Genomic DNA, 13,316 nt, shown 5'->3' on the forward strand with positions numbered 1-13,316 from the left:
TCAATAAGGCTCACCCAGTACTTAACAGGACAACTTAATGTTGTTTAAAATGCCTGCTGTTTTCCTATTGCTTTTGTTTGGACGGAAGTGAGGAAGTAAAGTGCCACACAACAAAACATTATAAGTTACAGCAAAGTCGAACATACATACGTGTCTAAATTATAAAGCACATGGGCAACTTAAGAAAGTAATGATTTTATAAGGCCAAGGACATGGTTTAAGCTATTTCACAAGAGGTTAACTTAGGCTACTGCCACACTGATACACTGGTAGAAAGTGCCCATGGTCAACTCACTCGTTGTTGTATAGCCTCCAAATATAGCATGTACCTTTTAATTAAAAGCAGTAATATTTAGGCGGAGGAATCCAATACTTTTAATGTACAGGACCAACATTTTCTTGTAGGAAGTGGTTGTTGATTCATTTGAAAGGTATATTTGGAATGTAGGTTTCCTGGATGTGGGTTCACTATCTGTGAAGTGCTCGTTTTTCGCAAGCTATACGTGTTAACGAATCAGGCCTTGAGAACTGCTAGCTAGATCAGCTAAATAATCTACACTTGTTTGTAGGTCTGTCTTCATAGAGGAGGTGTCACCAGGCCTAATCTGGGCGTCAATTCTTCAAAATTCCAGGGGTAGCGGAAGTGCCATCACAAACCATTAGGTCTTTACTTTGACACACACACATATGCAACAAATACACACCTTTACACACTTTCTCACATAAACCCAGTTACCGACAAGCATGCATACAACATACATTTAAAAGTATTTTTTACTCACCTTAGCTGCCAGATAGGGTGATATGCCTTCTACCTATAATGCTTTTTAAGCACTAGTAATTAATTATATCGTTCTCTATTTGTGTAATAAAAACATTGACAGAAATCCAGGAAACTGAAGCTTCAACTAAAGTCTATTAGGACAAGTTGCCCCTATGTTCCAAGCACTGATTTTGCCACCTCTGAGACCAGGAGTCCCAGAGCCAGGGGTTGCACTGGACAAGCCAGGGAATGCAGCTGCGACCCCTGGCGACCCCTAAATAACTTCCAGGAGCCTAATGTGATAGAAACTACAAAAAGGAACTGTGGCTCCACCAATATGTTGGTCCTTCTCTGCACAGCTTTTGATTTGTCAAAAGCTGAGTGCTTCCATAGAAAGAGTGCTTATCCTGCAGGCAACTATGATCATTTGTTAACCGAGCTGCTTCACGCAGCCTCTTAGTCACGCAAAGCTATTGTGTTTGACCCTTTAAAACCTGCCACTGTGATGGATAGAGCTTGCCCTTTAAGGTCACATAAATGCCAAGGTGGCACTATTAAACACCTTCTGCTAGATAATTATGATGTTTGTTCTTCTTTGGTTGTCATGTGTGTTAGCTTTTGCACAATACAACAGGGCTTTGTTTGGGTATGGTGGCAAGACAATGACCAAGGTTATAAGCTAAATATGTGTATTATGAAATGTTGTGATAAAGGTAGTAGGCATGCCTATCTTTTGTACAAAGTATATGCTAAAGTCAGAAGGCTTTTAAGGGTGGATTGCACTAGTCTATTAAAATCTGCTGAGAGCTTTTATGTTACATGGAATATCATAGTTTACCTAAGTAGGCAAGGGTTTTAGTGTTGTTTACCCCTCTGACAAACCATGAGGACAGAATATTTGCACTGTGATAATCATTGTTAGGCTATTTTAGGAGACCTAGGCAAACAAGTTTTGCACTGAAAAGTAAATAAAAAAAAGTTTGAGATGGTTTCTGTTACTTTTGTGAGGCAAAGACAGCGCAAAATGTTAGTTATCTGGGCCCTGGTATTTTACTTTGACAACTGTAATATTGTTTGTATTTCTAATTCTAGAACAGCATGGCAGATGTTTGCCTTGCTGGAACGCTTATACCCAAGACAGTGGGCATGAGATGGTTATGGTGACAAGCCAATGATAAAGGGAACAGGCCTATTTGGTTCACTAGTAAAAAATATGCCCGACGCCATAGGTCTGATTTCTTCATTATAAAATGTTGTAACAAAAGCAGTTGGCTAGTCTTATTTATTGTGAAAAGCATTTGTTAAAGCCAGTAGGAATGTTGCCATGCTGTGTTACAGGCTGTATTTTGGTAAATGACATCTCACAGATACCTGTAGTAGGCAAGGGGTTTGGTGTTTGTCATTCCCTGTGACAAGGCCTGGGGACAGAAAATTGTATTTTGATATTGATTGTTAAGTCCTGTTGAGAGGGTTGTTATTCATTTGCAAACTGTGCTTTTAAAGATATTTGTAATTTTATAACTATATGCATTACGATTGCTTACATATGAGCTATGCTGGTTTTGGTGTTAAGGCAGTGCTAAAGGTTATTGACCTTAGTGGTTTCCTGGGAAGAATTGTGCCAAAGTTCTTTTGTTTGATCTGTTTAGTGTGAACATGTGTGAGAAAACCAGTATGCCTGACTTAGTTATTGTGAAACTAATGTTCTAAATGCAATAGGCTTTTAACAGGGCATTGTTACTACAATGTGGTCAAAGCCTGTAGGCAGGTACTTTGATACATTGAGTCTCAGAAATTACAATAATAGGAAAGGGTTTTGGTGTTGATGACCTACTTATATGAACCATGGACTATGGGGGGGGGGTTAAAGATTTGCAACCTGATAATCCTTATTAGTCTTTCCTGGGGGGATTATATAGATTTGACAATAGTAATGTTGTACATATTTGTAATTGTATTACTGTGTGCCTGATGTTTGCCTTGTGGGAAAGCATGTGCTCCATACAGTAGGTCTGAGTTGCTGTTCACCTCAATCGCGCTCATATCTCATTGCCTTATTGATGTAATCACCTTTCATAACTGTTCCAAATATTCTACAAATCTTTGTTTCATTCAAATGAGTTTTTCCTGTACAGTATCCTGTCACTCTACAAATTCTAGCCTTGCTGCATAGAAGCTAATAAATAAAAATATATATCTGTCACTGAAAAGGAATGATAAAGAATTGGCTACGCAACACCGGCATTCGGCCTCCCCGCATTTCCCATCTTTTGTCACCCTTTTTGAAAAAGAAATTCTTACACAATTGTTATTTTAGTTTTCTGAAACAAATATTAACAGCTTTCATTAAGTGACAGCATTGCCTTGCAAACAGAATGTGCCTGTCGGAAATTAATCTGAGCTGCATGGTCAACCTGGAAGTTCACCTTTTGCTAGACCCTGTATATTTTCAGACTTTTGAAATATGTGCACCTTACCCCTGCTAACCAGTAGTAAAGTGCTTGTCCTTACCCTTTTAGAATGGTTGAATTGGCCTAGTCCTTATTGGTATATTTAACTTGCCAACTTGTCCCCAGTGTATGGTACAAAATGCACTCAGGGCCTGGAAGTCAAATGCCACTAGTGGACTGCAGCACCTGTTGTGCCATTCACTGTAGGGGCAGTGCAAACTAGCATTGTAGTCTGACTGTAAGGATGGAAAAACTGCAGTTCAGCTTGTCAAAATAAATCAGTTTGACAAGTCAAAACCTCCCTTTTACATATGACTAAGTAGGCCTTGTGACCCAGAAGGCAGGGTGCTTGGTATGTAAAAGTAGGACACAACAACTAGCGCTAACAAGCTATACTGTAGGAAGACAGGGCTGGCCCATACAGAAAACCAGGATGCAGATTAAAATACAATTATTGTACCTCAGGAATTGGACTAGCTAGAAGAATAATGAAACAACTATCTTTAATAGTTATTAATTTAAAATTTAATGGTGATGTTGGGTTGTAAATAAATAGTAAGAAAAAGTAATTTTTAGAAAGTTTCCTTTTCCATGCCTGAATTTCGTAGAGACGGATTTGCATTTGCTCTATAGTTTCTCCCAGGTAGCGATTATCATTTGAATAGGTGTAAAAAAGTTGTGAAATGCCTTTCATGAGCAAATAATAGGCTGACCTGGATGGGCACAGATGACATCTGTGAACCACATAGAATATTCAGGGTGGATGGCTGTGTGCCTCCTGTTGAAAGCACAGTGCCATATCCTGCTTGAAAGGTCTGCTGACCCACATATACCATTGCCCCGTTGCTGAAGATCCTCACCTTAGCCCTACCAAACTTCTATCTCTAGAGTAACTTTGGGGGTGGGGGATGGGGTAGTGGCTGCTTTAAACTGGATTTTAGTGCTAGATGTGGGAGGACACTAGGATTATCATAGTTCACCCTCACACACATCTTCAGCCCTCAGAACCCATGTTTAGGGCAGCTGAAAACCTTTGTCATCTTGGGAATGTACAATTTGGGTATGGCTGCCCTGGGAACTTTTTGCCTACTGGTTCAAGTGTGTCCAGGACTCATTTCCACCCACTAGCTAGTGTTAAACATACATGTGGCACCATTAGGCACCCACTTCAGGATACTTCTGGACCTGAGGAAGAACAAAAAGGACTGTAGCTGCTGTCTGTGACCTGAAAGGAGATCTGAAGGACTGGACCTCCTCCCTCTTTAGCACAAGACAAAGAAGTGAACTCCAATGGTAACAAGGCTGACCTCCTGGTCGAGCTATTGTAGTGGATCTTAGTTTTAAAGGGAATCAGGAGTTTCGCTTAGCCTTCTGGTTTGCAGGCCTGTACCCCCATCACCTCATGACTTTTAACGTACTTAGCGTGCTCTGTTTTAGCACATTTATTTAATTATTTCTTCCAAGGTTGCTGCTATGTTTATTGTTAGGAAGGTATTTTGATTTCATGTTATCAGTGCCACTCTATGAAGGCATCACTATCAGCGTCAAAGACAAGTGATATACGAAGGTATTCACACCATGTCCCTTTCCCACTTACGTGTGACAGGAACATAATGTACTTTGAAGGAAATTGTTTATGGAATTGCCACCCCAAGCATGACTTCTTATCTATTGTTTGGGAACATACCTGTATCAGGGGTCCTAAAAGGTCTGTATAAATACATCTCACGTAGAGAAGGTTATCAGAGGAATTCCTACCTGATGCCATTAACGCTATCTATGCTACACATCGCCTCCAGGCAGACCCAGTCTTCGTGACCCCCGGAGTCTGATCTAGAGACCTCATTCCAAGGTGACTAGGGTTGGGGGCTCTTCTCATGGATCAGGTACTGGCAGATTAGGTTTAACACACTTAGCTCTCATAGGGTAGAGTTTAGGTTTTCCATGGTAGGGTACTAGGGTCTAGTTCACATATCATGTTATTGCAAGATAGTGGGGGTCTTTATATTCATGACTTTCATTTTTACAATTCTGTTTCTTGCATTGTTCGTTATCCTAATATTTGCAGCTCATGCATTGTACAGTAGATTGCAGTCTTGTTATTAAAACCTATTGAAAACGTTGCTGCATCTCCTTCATTGCTTGTGTGTGACTTGAGTCCAACTACAACACTATAGAAACATAACATGCTACAAGAGCCATTTCCTGCGACTACCAACCTGACCAATGGCAACTGGACCTGGAATGGACCCTAAAGAAAGCCTCCTCCTGACACCATTTGAGTCTTTAAGTGGCTCCCTCAGAAGTGTACTCCTGTGGTGGATTGAGGCTTAGCCCCATAGGTGCACACCCTCCTTGGTGCGGGTCACAACCAGTGGTTGATGCAAGGGAGGGGTTTTAAAAATCCTCTGGTGCAATGCACCAAAGGCTTTACCTTTTTTTACCGGGAGACTCGTCTCCCCCAGCTCCCCCTCTGGCCCATCTGTGACGTCAGTAACCCTCGAGGCGCGCTGATGTCACATTTTTCCCCACGGGAGCAGCGAAGGAGCAGGTAAGCATCCTCTTGCAGCTCTGGTGGGGAAAAAAAGGCCAAAACGGCCTCCCCAGATGCCAGGGAGGCATCGATGGAAAGGGGAGAGTCTCCCCTTTCCATCAATGCCTTCCTTGCACCGTTTCCTGGACATGGATATATTTATATATATATATCTATATATATATCGATATATATAGATATATATAAAAAACGAGAGACAAATCTCTCTCTCTCTCTCTCTCTATATATATATATATATATATTTATCTAAGAAAGAGGTGACTCAAACAGATGATCTCACTAAAGAACAAAAATATATTTCTACTACAACGTTTCAGCTTCCGCCTTCCTCAGGTAGTACAAGATGGTTTGCTCAGTGGCTGCACAGCTGACACTGGTGGATTTTCAAAAAGCATCATGAGTGAAGATTCCAATTGGAATGTGGAATCAATGCAGTCCTGAGAACTCTTCAGATATGCAGAAATCAAGTGGTATTGTCAGTGATGTTCAGTCCATCTGGATGCAGTGATTTTAAACGGTACATCCAGAAATTTTCTCTGATGTCCAGTAGTTCTTCCTTTAAAACATGTTCCACAGGGAAAATCTTCAAATCTGATAGTAAATGGTCCACAAGGTTAAAATGGTTGGCTACTGGCTGGTCAAGTTTCTTGTTAATTATTGCCGATTTGTGGTTCCTGAATCGTGTACGGAGGTCATTCACAGTTTGACCTACATATTGTATCTGTATCACTTTTCTATATGTTACATTTTACATGAGCTATGATCAGCTCCAGGGAAACCACACATATATAAAAGTGATATATATATACATATAAAGAGAGAGAGAGAGAGAGAGAGAGAGATTCTCTCTATTTAGAAATAGATCTGTGTTTTGTTTAGTGGCAGTTTTGACGTCATAAAGTAGAGCAGATGGTTTATATGCCTGCTGCAAAGGATATACATGTATTTAGTTGAGTGGATTAGTAAAGCCAGGCATTATCTGTGCTTTAAAACAAATGAAATGTATGTGGAGGGGGGCTATGGAAATATGAGTGGCATTTTTGCTGGGTGGTACAGAGGGAATTCGAAGAGGAGGTCATGGGAGACAGAGCACCAAAAACGACTGTTGCACTGGGTGCCACCTGCGCTATAGGCTGTGCTGATGGGTATGTGGTAAGGTGAAGTAGTAGAGTGTCTTTTTTGTTTTTTTCAGTGTCTTCAGAGAATCTGCTGAACCAGAGAAGAAGCGAAGGTAAGGTGACAACATTTACTGTTGGACACATCACACACCCCCACAAGCAATTTTGTGACTCTATCTGCCTTCTAGGTAGGCTAGTTGTTTATAGGGACAGTTTAGCCAGTAGCAGAGATGGCGTCTCGTTGGATGGCGGCTGCTCAAGCCCTAACTCAGGTTATGGAGGATAGCTCTGAGGCAGGATCAGAGACTGAGACAGCATCTGAGGGCAAGGACAATGGAGCAGAATTTGGGAATGATATTTCAGTCTGCAGAGTCCCATTCGACGACACCTCTTCCAGTGATTCTGAGGGAGACGATGAAGACAGTCGTGCTGTCCCTTCACAAGCACAGTCTGTGCAGCGAGACAACAGTGGGTTAGCCCAACCCAGAGAGCAGGTGAATGCGGCAGCAAGCACAGAGAGAGAGCTCTCTTGGAAGCCCCCCGATTTAAGTCAGCAAACTGGTGTCAAAATGTTAAAGCCATGACTGAATTTTGAAGTACTTGATAGGGAACTTATGTATGCTACACAAGGACTGCCATGATTTCTAACGAGAACCAGATACCAAATGTGAGGAAAAAAATTTTTTAGCTACATTTTGAGGTTTGCAAAGGACTCTGGGCAACAGAACCTGGTGAGAGCCCCACAAGTCACCCCATCCTGTGTTCCCCTAGGTGTCTAGTTTTAAAAATGCATAGGTTTGGTAGGTTTCCCTAAGTGCCAGCTGAGCTACAGCCCACAATCCACAGGTAGGCCCCTCGCAAAAAACAGTTCTTGCAAAATACAGTTCAGTTTTCATTAGAAAAATGTGATGTGTTCACATTGTATTTTGGGGCATTTCCTGTCACAGGTACTAGGCCTACCTACACAAGTGAGGTACCATTTTTATCGTGAGACTTGGGGGAATACTGGGTGAAAGGAAGTTTGTGGCTCCCCTCAGATTCCAGAACATTCCATCACTGAAATGTGAGGAAAAAGTGTTTGTTTTTTTGCCCAATTTTTTGGGTTTGCAAATGATTCTGAGTAATAGAACATGATGAAAGCCCCAGAAGTCAACCCATCCTGGGTTCCCATAGGTGTCTAGTTTTTAAAAAATGCATAGGTTTGGTAGGTTTCCCTAAGTGCCGGCTGAGCTAAAGCCCACAATCTGAAGCTTGGTCCTTCGCAAAAAAAAGGTCAGTTTTCATTAGAGAAATGTGATAAGTTCATGTTGTATTTTGGGGCGTTTCTTGTTGCGGGAACTAGACTTACCTACACAAGTGAGGTACCATTTTTATCGTAACACTTGGGGGAATGCTGGGTGGGAAGAAGTTTGTGGCTCCCATCAAATTCCAGAGCTTCCCATCAACGAAATGTGAGGAAAAAGTGTTTTTTTGACACATTTTGAGGTTGTAAAGGGTTATGGGTAATAGAACATGATGAGAACCCCACAGGTCACCCCATGCTTGATTTCCCTAGGTGTCTGTTCTTCAAAAATGCACAGGTTTGCCAGCTTTCCCTAGGTGCCAGATGAGCTAGAGGCCAAAATCCACAGCTAGGCACTTTCCAAAAAACACGTCAGATTTCAATGTAAAAATGTGATGTTTCCATGTTGAGTTTTGAGGCGTTTCTGATTGCGGGCACCAGGCACACCCCCACAAGTGAGGTACAATTTGAATTGCGATAATTGGGGGAACACAGAATAGAAGATTAAGGGGGTCATTCTGACCCAGGGTCGGCGGGAGCACCGCCGACAGACCGCCGGTGCCCCGCAGGGCATTCTGACCGCGGCGGTTCGGCCGCGGTCAGATGCGGGAAACCCGCTGCCCTGCAGAATCCTCCATGGCGGCAGAGCGCGCTCCGCCGCCATGGGGATTCTGACACCCCCTACCGCCATCCTGTTCCTGGCGGGACTCCCGCCAGGAACAGGATGGCGGTAGGGGGTGCCGCGGGGCCCCTGGGGGCCCCTGCAGTGCCCATGCCAATGGCATTGGCACTGCAGGGGCCCCCATAAGAGGGCCCCACAAAGTATTTCAGTGTCTGCTATGCAGACACTGAAATACGCAACGGGTGCCACTGCACCCGTCGCACCTTCCCACTACGCCGGCTCAATTCTGAGCCAGCGTCCTCGTGGGAAGGCTGATTTGCCCTGGGCTGGCGGGCGGCCTTTTGGCGGCCGCCCGCCAGCCCAGGGCAAATCCCAAAATACCCTCAGCGGTCTTTCGACCGCGGAGCGGTATTTTGGTGGGGGAACTTCGGCGGGCGGCCTCCGCCACCCGCCGAAGTTAGAATCACCCCCTAAGTGTTTGTTGCCCATTGTCTTTTTCTACATTTTTTCCTTCTAATTGTAAGACAGTGTGTTAAAAAGAAGTCTACTTGAGAAATGCCCTGTAATTCACATGCTAGTATGGGGATCCTGGAATACAGAGATGTGCAAATAGCCACTGCTTGTCAACATCTTATCTTGTGCCCATTTTGGAAATACAAAGGTTTCCTTGATACCTATTTCTCACTTTTTATATTTTACCAAATGAATTGCTGTATACCGGGTACACAATGAAAACCCATTGCAAGGTGCAGCTCATTTATTGGCTCTGGATACCTAGGGTTCTTGATCAACCTAAAAGCCCTAAATATCCCGCAAACAGAAGAGTCTAGTAGACGTAACAGTATATTGCTTTCAAAAATCTTCCATAGCTGGAAAAAGTTACAGAAGAAAACGTGACAGAAATGGCTGTTTTTTTCAACTCAATTACAATATGTTATTTTATTTCAGCTGTTACTTTCTGTAGGAAAACCTTGAAGGATCTACACAAATTACTCCTTGCTGAATTCAGAATGTTATCTACTTTGCAGAAATGTTTATCTGTCTGGGATCCACCACTGGCTTCACACCCATTTCTGTCACTAACTGGAAGGAGGCTGAAAGCACAAAGAATTTCAACTGTGTTGAAAAATGTGTTTTTCTGATTCAAGTCTGCCTGTTCTTGAAAGCTGGAAAGATGGTGATTTTAGCACCTTTGTTGATGCCATTTGCAGGGAAAAAACAGATCCTTACTTCTGCAGCACTTTTTCCCATTCCCCCCCAAAAAACACATTTTAGCTTTATTATGGCTAATTTCTTGGTCTCCTCCAGGGGAGCCCACAAACTCTGTGTACATTTACAATCCCCAGAATGTTGGGGAAAAAAGGACACACAATTGCTGTGGATAGCTTATGTAGACAAAAGGTTATGGGAGATGGGGGCCTAAACTTGAACTACCCCAAGTAGCCAAAAAAGGGCTCAGCACTGGGAGGGGGGAGAAGGCCCAGCAGCTAAGGGGTTAAAGGACTAAGTCAGAAGGAAAAATCTTTGACAAGAATGAATGATTAATCTAGTTGTTGTATTCAACCTGTGCTCACTCATGACCAGCCTCAAATAGAGCCTAGGTTACAGTCTACTGCGACCATTAACTATGATTGGGTCCTTTTTTGGACCTATTTCTATTAAAAACTTTAAAGATACTTATCCTGGTTTAAAATACGGTATTTTTGTCATTTTTGTGTCATTTTGTTTATTACATTTTTCCCTATTGTTCTAATTTGGTTTGGGATTTTTATTGTTTGCATTTTGATTGTCTGCTCCATGCCATAGCTATCATGGACTTTTACTCACAATAATTTAGAGACTTTAAGGGTTCACCTTGACAAGGTTTGAGGTTATTCTTTGAGGTAGATTGTCCCCACCCCAATTAAGAAACCAATTTCCTACAGTAGTGTTCAGCAGTGGGATTTAGGCCTTTTATTTTGTTGTTCTACTCAGTGATTTCAGTTGAATTAAAAATCCAGTTTCTAATGGAGAGCAAAACAATAACTTTTGGGATTTGTAATTGTTTTTTATTTTTAATTGGTTATTTTTTATTTTTCCCAAATTCATTCCTATCCTCTATTTCTGCGCCTGTGATGTTTGTAAATATATGTGTAAAACAAGAAAGACATTTAAAGAAGAAAACGAAAAATAAATGAACAAATAAATAAATACATGAAAATAAAAGTGAGACATGTAGAAATTGAAGGTTAACGTTCCTCTACAGCAACTAGTACCCAAAACCTATTTTCACTGTAGAAGTGCTATTCAATTTTAATTCTTCTCGCTTTTTTGGGGACAAGCGAGAGAAAAAGTTAACTCTCTATTTTTAATATTTATTAAAAGCCCACATTCAATGGAGAAGTTGGATTTGTAGTAAATATTTAGAGAAGTACCATTAAGAAAGTTGCCTGTTCCCTGCGTGAAGCTCCTGGAGGCTAATTTGCATTAGCTCTTCAGCAGCTGTCCATCCAGTGCTAGCTTAACCTTAACAAGGTATAAAAACGGTGTCCAGTGCAGAAAAAATGGTATGGGTGTTGCGAGGTGTTATTATTCTCCTAGCAGGAAGACCAGTTAGGGAAGACCCATGAGTAGGAACTTGTAAAGGGCCTGCCCTTTCACAAGTAAATGTAAGATGAGATCTGTAGAAAGCAAATCTTTGTTCTCTAAGTCAGGTTGCCTCCAAACCCAGTGGGACGGGACCTACCTCAAAATTAGTTAAGAATGACCACAGAGGGGACTGTTTGTTTTCCTGCCCACAAATCTGAGTGTGCAGACTTCCTCTGCACAAGAAGGAAGGCTTCACCAATTTTGGCTTTTGGGAGTAAGGTGCACTGTGTGATTGTTTACAGTAGGGCAAATATGAACTGCTGCAAAAGTGGGTTGGATTGCCCCTGAAAACCTTTACCCGATTGGTTAGGAAGGAGCCAGGAGTCACCCCCACCCATTAGTTAGAGCCAACCATAAATGTGGCGCCCAAAAGCACCTTCCTCAGAACCCTTTCTGGGCCTGTGGAAAACAAGACGAAGGAGGTTTGAAACCTGTAAAGGGGACCTAAATGGCTGGACCTGCTCCCACATGTACCGAGGACAAACAAGTGGATTCCAAGGATACGTTGGCTGGCCTGCTGTGTGGCTACATGGACACAACAAGTTGCATTTTCCCTAAAGTGCCCACCAGACCAGTTCAACTGGACCAAAACTGGACCCTCGTGGTGGCCTCTGCTGAAATGAGTCTTGACCCCTAAGTGCTATCCCAGAGGTCCTGGGACTCTTCACTGTGAGTAACTGGGTTTGTCCTACAATGTATGAAAATCTGTGGGACTTAAAAACATTCTTGCCTCCAACTGCCGGAGGACTTGGACACAGCTCCTGACCCAATCTGACCAAGGTCTGACTTTTCTGAGCTGAAGCTTCTCTGCAGCAGCAAATCTGTTTCAGTAACCCCTCAGTGATAAGGCATCCGGCCTTATGGAACCAATCTTCATTAACGCTTGTGACCTAATCCCACAGGAGGACTTTGACTTCCATTACAGAGACCAAGTCCCAAGGTAAAATCTCTGACTAAGACAAACCTGCTTAGTGTAGCTGACCTCTGCTCCATAGCAGTTATCCTGAAAGGGAAACATCCTTTTTTCCGACTTTTTTTTTTTAAGAAAGTCGTAGTTAACGAAAGCGCAACAACGCTTTTTTTAACCACGACTCCGTTATTTTGTCCCTTAACTACGTATGTTCTGAACAACGAACATGCGCGGTTAAGGTACAAAGAAGGGAGTTGGCGAAGGAGGATGACGTAGGTGACAAGGGGTCGACTAAGGTAAGTGGTGGGTTTAGGTTTTGGGGAGGGGGAGGGGGTGGGGGGTTTTAGGTTTTGGGGTTGGGTTGGGGAGGTGGGGCGTTTTTGGTTTTGGGGAGGGGGTGGGGGTTAGTGGGTTTTAGGTTTTGGGGTGGGGCGTTTTCGGTTTTGGGGAGGGGGTGGCGGTTTTAGGTTTTGGGGTGGGGTTGGGGGGACGGGACGTTTTTGGTTTTGGGAAGGGGTTGGGGGGGTGGGGCGTTTTTGGTTTTGGGAAGGGGGTGGGGGTCAGGGGGTTTTAGGTTTTGGGGTGGGGTTGGGGGAGTGGGGCGTTTTTGGTTTTGGGGAGGGGGTGGAGGGTCAGGGGGTTTTAGGTTTTGGGGTGGGGTTGCGGGGGTGGGGCGTTTTTGGTTTTGGGGAGGGGGTGGGGGTTAGGGGGTTTTAGGTTTTGGGGTGGGGTTGAGGGGGTGGGGTGAGGGATGTAGGGTGAATGGTGCCTATTAGTAATGCTTTTATCAGGAATGCCTTTACAACAAAATATCGTTGTTAAGGCATTCGTGGTAAAATCATTAGTAGTAAGAACGAGGTCGGTGTTCCGACCTCGTTGTTAAGGCACTAGTTGTTTTCAAAGTGGGTGTTCCGTCGTACAATCATCCTGAAATCATGCATAGGTCCTGGTCAACAGCAAACATAGGGCCTGATTCTAACTTTGGAGGA

The 13,316-nt window shown here is 43.0% G+C and overlaps 1 protein-coding gene across 1 annotated transcript in view; it reads right to left on the bottom strand.

The window, feature by feature from the left end:
- The window catches only part of PLA2R1 (phospholipase A2 receptor 1), a 1,061,792-nt gene that overhangs the window by 1,022,787 nt on the left and 25,689 nt on the right, over positions 1-13,316 (bottom strand). The gene's annotated exons all lie outside the window — the stretch shown is intronic.

This window comes from Pleurodeles waltl, chromosome 3_1 (genome assembly GCF_031143425.1).
Source record: "Pleurodeles waltl isolate 20211129_DDA chromosome 3_1, aPleWal1.hap1.20221129, whole genome shotgun sequence".
Lineage (NCBI taxonomy): Eukaryota > Metazoa > Chordata > Amphibia > Caudata > Salamandridae > Pleurodeles > Pleurodeles waltl.